The sequence below is a fragment of the Canis lupus genome, chromosome 28, assembly GCF_011100685.1.
Source record: "Canis lupus familiaris isolate Mischka breed German Shepherd chromosome 28, alternate assembly UU_Cfam_GSD_1.0, whole genome shotgun sequence".
Classification (NCBI taxonomy): domain Eukaryota; kingdom Metazoa; phylum Chordata; class Mammalia; order Carnivora; family Canidae; genus Canis; species Canis lupus.
This window is the reverse complement of record NC_049249.1, coordinates 24,724,079-24,730,384: the sequence shown is the minus strand read 5'-3', so window position 1 is coordinate 24,730,384 and position 6,306 is coordinate 24,724,079. Positions and strand designations below refer to the sequence as shown.

Below are 6,306 nucleotides of genomic sequence, written 5' to 3'. Positions count from 1 at the left end.
CATCACTGTCTTCAGGTATGATGCAGAGGAAGATGGAACTTGCTCTCCCATTCTGGCTCTGCCTCAATCCTGGCCTTGCTTCAGGCGTCACCTCATCAAGGCAGCCAGGCACCCTTAGGCAATGAGCACACCTTGCATCCTCCAATCAGGTCCCAGGCATTCAGGGTCAGGAAACCATCAAATCCGCCAGGCTGTGGCCCATTCTGTCAATTTGTCTAGAGTGGGATAATCTCTGAACATCGAGGATTTCATCAGAGAGGAGCCAATGGGCCTCCCATGGTACATCCCTGGGGGTCATTTCTAGGAAAGGAATTATGGGCCAAATACACCATTTGTCTCCCTCCAGCCTTCCTGGACCCACCCAAGTGTCTGCTCCCACGCCGGTCATGACTGAGGCAGGCCATCTCCCAGATCCTTACTCTGGCCAGCTGGTGAGGGGAGCATCAGTCTTGCTGTCCAGGCCCACATTAGGCTGGAGAGCAGCGTAGTCTGAATACCTGCTCCATCCCTTCTGACCTCTGGGACTTTGGGCAAATTACTTAACCACGCGGAGTGTCAGTTTCCTTGCTGTAAAATGAGGATAATATATCGACCTTACAGCATTATTATAAGGATTAAAGGAGTAAGTGTGTAATAATCCTCAGCCCCGTTCCGAGACTGTTGTAAGCTCTCAATAAATGTTAACTGTCACCATCAGTATTATCAACACCTGGCATCATCTGTTGTGTTAACTGTTTTGTAACTTGGTGAACATTAAACTACTTAAGGCTCTGATGCTGATAAAGAATCCCAGTCAGATTTTTTTTGGCGGGGGGAGAGGGAGATAATTTTCAAAAGTGACCTTTTTCTTAAATTTCTCAACTTTCTATTTCTCCTTCTCTCTAGAGATACTATTTGTCTTTTAGGTTGTAGGAAAACAACAGAACTCGTGTCCAAGCTCTCATGCGAACACCCTTGCTTGGATGCATCTTTATTATGCACCATCTGTTTGGGTCAAAAATGATTTTTCTTTTTATGAAGTTTACAGTAGAGGGTCAAGTTACCTGCCCGTTTTCTTCCCAGGACACTCCCGTCCATGAACATGTCTGAGGTGTGGTGAGACAGGCAGAAACATAAAGATACATGTGGGAATAAATGTGTGAATGTATTTAGACTGTATTTGGAGAAACTGGGCTTTCACCGCCATCTAAATTCAACAGAGTTGAATGTTCAGACCAAACAGTGGTTAGCCGTTGACACCAAAAACCATTTGCAGCCCAAATTAGACACAACAAACCTGGGAAAGAATTTTGAAAAATCCAAACCTTGCAACCCACCCCTCACCTCAGACTACTTGAGGCATCAGAAGTGAAGGGAAACGTGTGTGCCAAGAAGAGCCAGGAGGCTGGAGCAGACTCCTTGGGCTGTAGCAGGTGAAAAACACATTTGCTGAAGCAGCCCCCAAGCATGTTTGGGGATTGAGGTGAAAAGCTGGGGGTGTTTATAAGTCAGGGCCCTTGGTCCTGGTTCCCCTGTATGCCCACTAGGAAAAGCTGTCAGAGCTAGGCAGAAGCTGGGTTATCCTTATGCAGATGTGACTGGTAACAAAGTAGGGAAACTCAGAGATTCAGAGCATGAGTCTGGCCAAGGCTGAGCCTGCAAAATCGAGATAGGATTATAGGTAGGTGGAGTGAGTGGACTTGGAAGACTTGGGTGGGCCAGAGAAGGCAGGCCCGGCAGGAGAGGGGAGCCTCCACCACCCCCGGGGGCTGCTGCTTCTAGGTTACTATGAAGAAATGTAGGCCTAGTGTAGTCCAATCTTCAGATGTCTTAAGAAATGCTGCAAAAGCTCCTGATTTTCAAATGTTGGCGACCACTGAAACACATTTTACAGCACTGTGTATAGGCTGAAGCAAACCAACCTGTCTGCTGGATCCAGCTTCTGAATTCTAGGTGGGGGCTAACTTTTATCTTACCTCTGATGCTTGGGGGTTGTCAGGGGTGGGTTGAGAGCCCGCATGTAGCCACATTCGCTCCTCCGCCCGCATCTCCCTACCGCTAAATTAATCTAGCCTGAGAACTCCTTTGCAGCTTTGAGAAAAGTGAAGCTCAAAAATCAAAGTACAAGCCCAGACAAAAACCTTCCAGGTAGGAGCCTCAAAGATCGAGCTTTACTTTTATTTTTTACATATTTTGTCATGTCCCAGAATGGCTGGCCATGTTAAAATCGCAGATGTGATAGCCACCCAAGCTCTGTAGATCCTCCCAGCACAGGACAGGCTTGGGAAGGAACGGAGGAATGGTAGGGAGCAAGTAACACCCCCAAGACCACCCAGGAGGCTGGGGACACCAAGTCAGGGACCAAATGTATGTCCCTGCCTCCAAGGACTTCTAATTTGGGCCCTGTATTCCTATCTGCCCCCCTGGGATTTGGAATGTGCAGACCATGGCTCTGCGGGGGTCCAGGGGAGCGACGTTTGCAGAGAAAAGTGTTGTGCTTGGGAGGAAAGAGTGAAGTCAGCGTGTTCCCCTTGGGTCCCCAGCAGCAGGTCAGGGTCACACCTCTACGTTTTCACGTTGACCAAGCAGGGACCGTCCTCAGGAGCCCAAATGCTGAAGAGGCCAACACGTCTTGGAATGCGGGCCAGCATCAGAAGACACAGGCTGACCCCAAATCTCCAATTCCAGGCAAGTGGTGTAGCAACCCCATCAGTCAGGGCTTCTAAAGGCTGCACAGCGTGCCTTCACCAGCTCTGCGTTGTTGGGCAAAGGGAAGAAGAGGAAGGCAAAAACAAAAACAAAAACAAAAAGACAAAGAAAACAAAAGGCAAGATACAGCTCCTGTAAGCCTAAAGGGCTGGCTGCTAATCACCATGGTGGGAGCCTCTCTCCCCACACCCGCCTTGCCTTTCCCGCCGATACCAAAGTACCTGTCTCACCCACGAGCACACACGAACCTTTCACTTTGTTCCCTAGAGCTCAGACACTGGGGCTGCTCAGAAAGATCTGGGAGCCAGCAGAGCATTGTGGGTACTGACATGCAAATGAGGAGCGCAACCAAGCGTGTCCCACATTGCTTCAGAGGACCTGAATTTTTTATGGCTTGTATGTGCTTTTTGATGTTTTCATTGTCTCCAGCATAACTGATATGCATTCCGATTCTGACAACGAGAAGTTTCTTTCTTTCTCTCTTTCTTTTTTCTTCTCCTGGAGCCTGTCTTCTCTACCTCAAAACAAAACAAAACAAAAACAAGGGGGTTAAAAAACAAACAAACCCCAAAACCAAAAAAATCCACTGTAACAAACTGAGGTTACTTTAAGAAGTGAAATATTTTAAGCAATCCAACCACAGATGCAACCAGGAAAGGAAAACATGTTGATTCTCTTAAATTCCTTGGAGGAAAACAGCTCCAACTTTCCTACCTCACTTAAAGGGACAACTTCCAGAAGGGGAGGGGGGGGCAGTGCTTTTTTTTTTTCTCATGGTGGTCAGTGGTGAAGAGGCCATTGCTATTATGAAATCCGCCTTCCCCATCTGTTTGCACTTGCTCCTAATGAAGTTGGGGAAGTTCATTTGGAAAAAGTGAGAGCCTTACTGGACCTCCTCCCCTACACACACACACACACACACACACACACACTTTGAGGACAAAATGAGCTTTTAAGGGGATCATTTCATTTGACAGCCATTTGCCCTCAAAAGATCCAGAACACCATCCACCCACTCCAAATACCTCAGATTCAGTGGTTTTTCTGGTTTGGCTGAGGGAAGGAATTTCTGGACAAATCACAAGAAAGTCATTCCTGAGAGAATCCTGCCAACTGCCCGCCCCCCAACACAGGTGACTAAGATTGTCAGGTAATGGGCTGGGTCTGAGAGGACCTGTCTGAACCTGGATGTGGGACCCTCCGAGCATTCCAGCTTCATTCCAGCCTTAGCCATGCAAAGAAAATACAAGGCAAACCTTGTCAACGTGAACACAATGGCAATATCTATAAATATCCTAATGAACCTTGCATTTTGCTCGCCATTCTACTCATCCAAGAACTTGCGACTCATCGTTCCGGCCTCTATATGCCTCTTCCGTCCAAGTTCAGCATCATTCTTTCCATTCAGCACCATGCTGTGCTTCCATGGCCTCGGATGACTTGTCCGCCAAGAAAAGACAGCTTCCCCACTCCCGAGTGCCCCACTCCCCACCCTCCATATCCTGGACAAGTTAGACCCACTTGCTTTTTCACATCCTTCTTTGGAACTTTCTCCCACATTCCTCCACCTTCTCTGGAATTCCTCCACAGATTCCGAGTGCCTCCAGGCTCTGAGGCCAGAGCTGCAGAGTGGCACCCTCGGACTCAGATCTGCTCCTCTAACAACTTCTGTCTCCATCCTCAGCTCCCAACAGCTTCCCCGGCTCACAGTCAGTGTTTCATATATTTCTGAATGAAAGAAGGCAGCACTCCATGTTTATTAAACACTTGGCATCTAATTTCCACTAAAGGCCTAAAACGTAGGTATTAGCATTTTCATTTCACAGGTGATAAATTTGAGGCCCCGAGAGAGTACATGACTTGCCCCAAATCTCCAACTGTTAAGTGTCTAAGGTTCAGAGATCTCCCGGTGACACACCCTTTGTCTCCAGAAGAGACACCTCTTAGCCCCTTCTCCATTGTCAAGACATTGCCCACAAATAACATTTCTGGGACGTCCTCAATGACCCCATCAGATAGTTATTAATAACAACCCTGCTTTACAAACGCAGGACCAGGTAGCATAAATCCCTGCATCCTTATTGCAGTCCTGCTATTCTTTTCCAGAACCTTCTTTGAAAGACCACAACAACTGCTGTGATGAAAAAGAGAGTCTGATTCTCCCATAGCCTAAGCCACTGGGGCGGGGGGGGGGGGGGGGGGGGGGGGGGGGGGGTGGTGGTGGAAGGTCGGTGAGGAATTCCAAGAAGCCATGTTAACCTTTTCAATTACAAACGCCTTGAGGGACTTCATTCTCAAAACCACTCTGAAGACCACAAGCATTTATGATCCTTCTAAATATACCCACATGAGCCTCCAGAAGTATCTCAGGTAGTCAGAACCCAGCTCCATAAAACACATAAATACATTTAAAATAGCAGTAACTGTTTCCACCCTTCTATTTTTTGTTTAATGACTGAGAGTACCCCAAATAGAAATGTTGGCAGCCACCCCTTTTAATAGCACTATTTATATTTAACTTATCAGGATATAAATGGAAGCACAGTAGGCTCACATAGCAGATCTTGGTTTATTTGCTTTCAACTTCAGAGCCAGGCAGTCCTGAGTTCGTACTGGCAATAAAAATAAAGAGACACAAGTAAGCGTTCTCACCTCATCTCCGGCTTCCAGCTATCCTGCCCTTTGGTACATCCAGTTTCTCCCACTGGAGCATCTCAGGGGTGTCCTGTGGGGAAAGGAGAGAGGTGTCAAATGGGCTCAGCTTTTCAGATAATGAAAAGGAAGAGGACTTCTCGAGAAAGGCTTTGTGGTGGTGGCTACAGTAGGACTCTAGGAAAACTCAACCAGAGCAAATCAGGGCGAATGCAAAAAAAAAAAAAAAAAAAAAGAAACAATATTCCTATAAGAGCTGTCCAAACTCCCCACGCCCAGCCCCTCTCCAGCACCCTCACGTTGTTTAGATTTCAGGCTCTTGAAGAAAATGTATTTCTTTTGACATTTAATAATGTCTGTTGACACGCAACATCCCTGCTAGGGCTTTTCATTTTTTTTATTAAATGATGTAAATTCTGTAACTGAGACCAGTTGTCATCAAACATCATAAAGCCAATCATGCCTCAAGTCATCGATATTTATTGTCCCCGGTGGGGGAGAGGCTGTTTTCAGTTTGGGGCAGATGGGTTTAATTTTTAAGTGGGATAGTTAAAGCAGACGCACCTAGGATAAAATGTCAGGCCAGCAAGGATCTGCCGACATGGTACGATTGAGATGTTCACACAGCTGGAAGGAAGGGGATGGGGGAGAGAAGGGTGTCCAGGGAGAAGGGAGAGAGGCAAAGTGGAGGGGAGGCATGGGCCAGAGAGGGGGGAAGAAAAAGAAGTGGGAAGAGAGAGAAGGAAAGAATGTATGCTCATCGATGTGTAGCATTTACAGAACCCAAACCTCCACCGAAGGATGTGCAGAAAGACTTGGGGAGGGGAGGAGGATGACAGGCTGAGCACTCCAGTGACAAGTAAATTGGACAAAGTGAAAGTGAAGTTCAGGAGAAGGAGGGAAAGTGAAAGAGAACCTGAAAGAGAAGGTAAAAGGCAATAAATGGGATAAAATGTGAGAGAAAGT

The 6,306-nt window shown here is 47.0% G+C and overlaps 1 long non-coding RNA gene across 1 annotated transcript; it reads right to left on the bottom strand.

The window, feature by feature from the left end:
* Window positions 1–799: 799 nt before the first annotated feature.
* On the bottom strand, window positions 800–6,030 carry LOC111093054. Its single transcript, XR_005380289.1, has 4 exons — window positions 5,905–6,030; window positions 5,341–5,413; window positions 2,910–3,202; window positions 800–2,732 (listed from the first exon to the last, which is right to left on the bottom strand). It is a non-coding gene; the product is annotated as an uncharacterized LOC111093054 (long non-coding RNA).
* Between the last annotated feature and the right edge of the window lie 276 nt (window positions 6,031–6,306).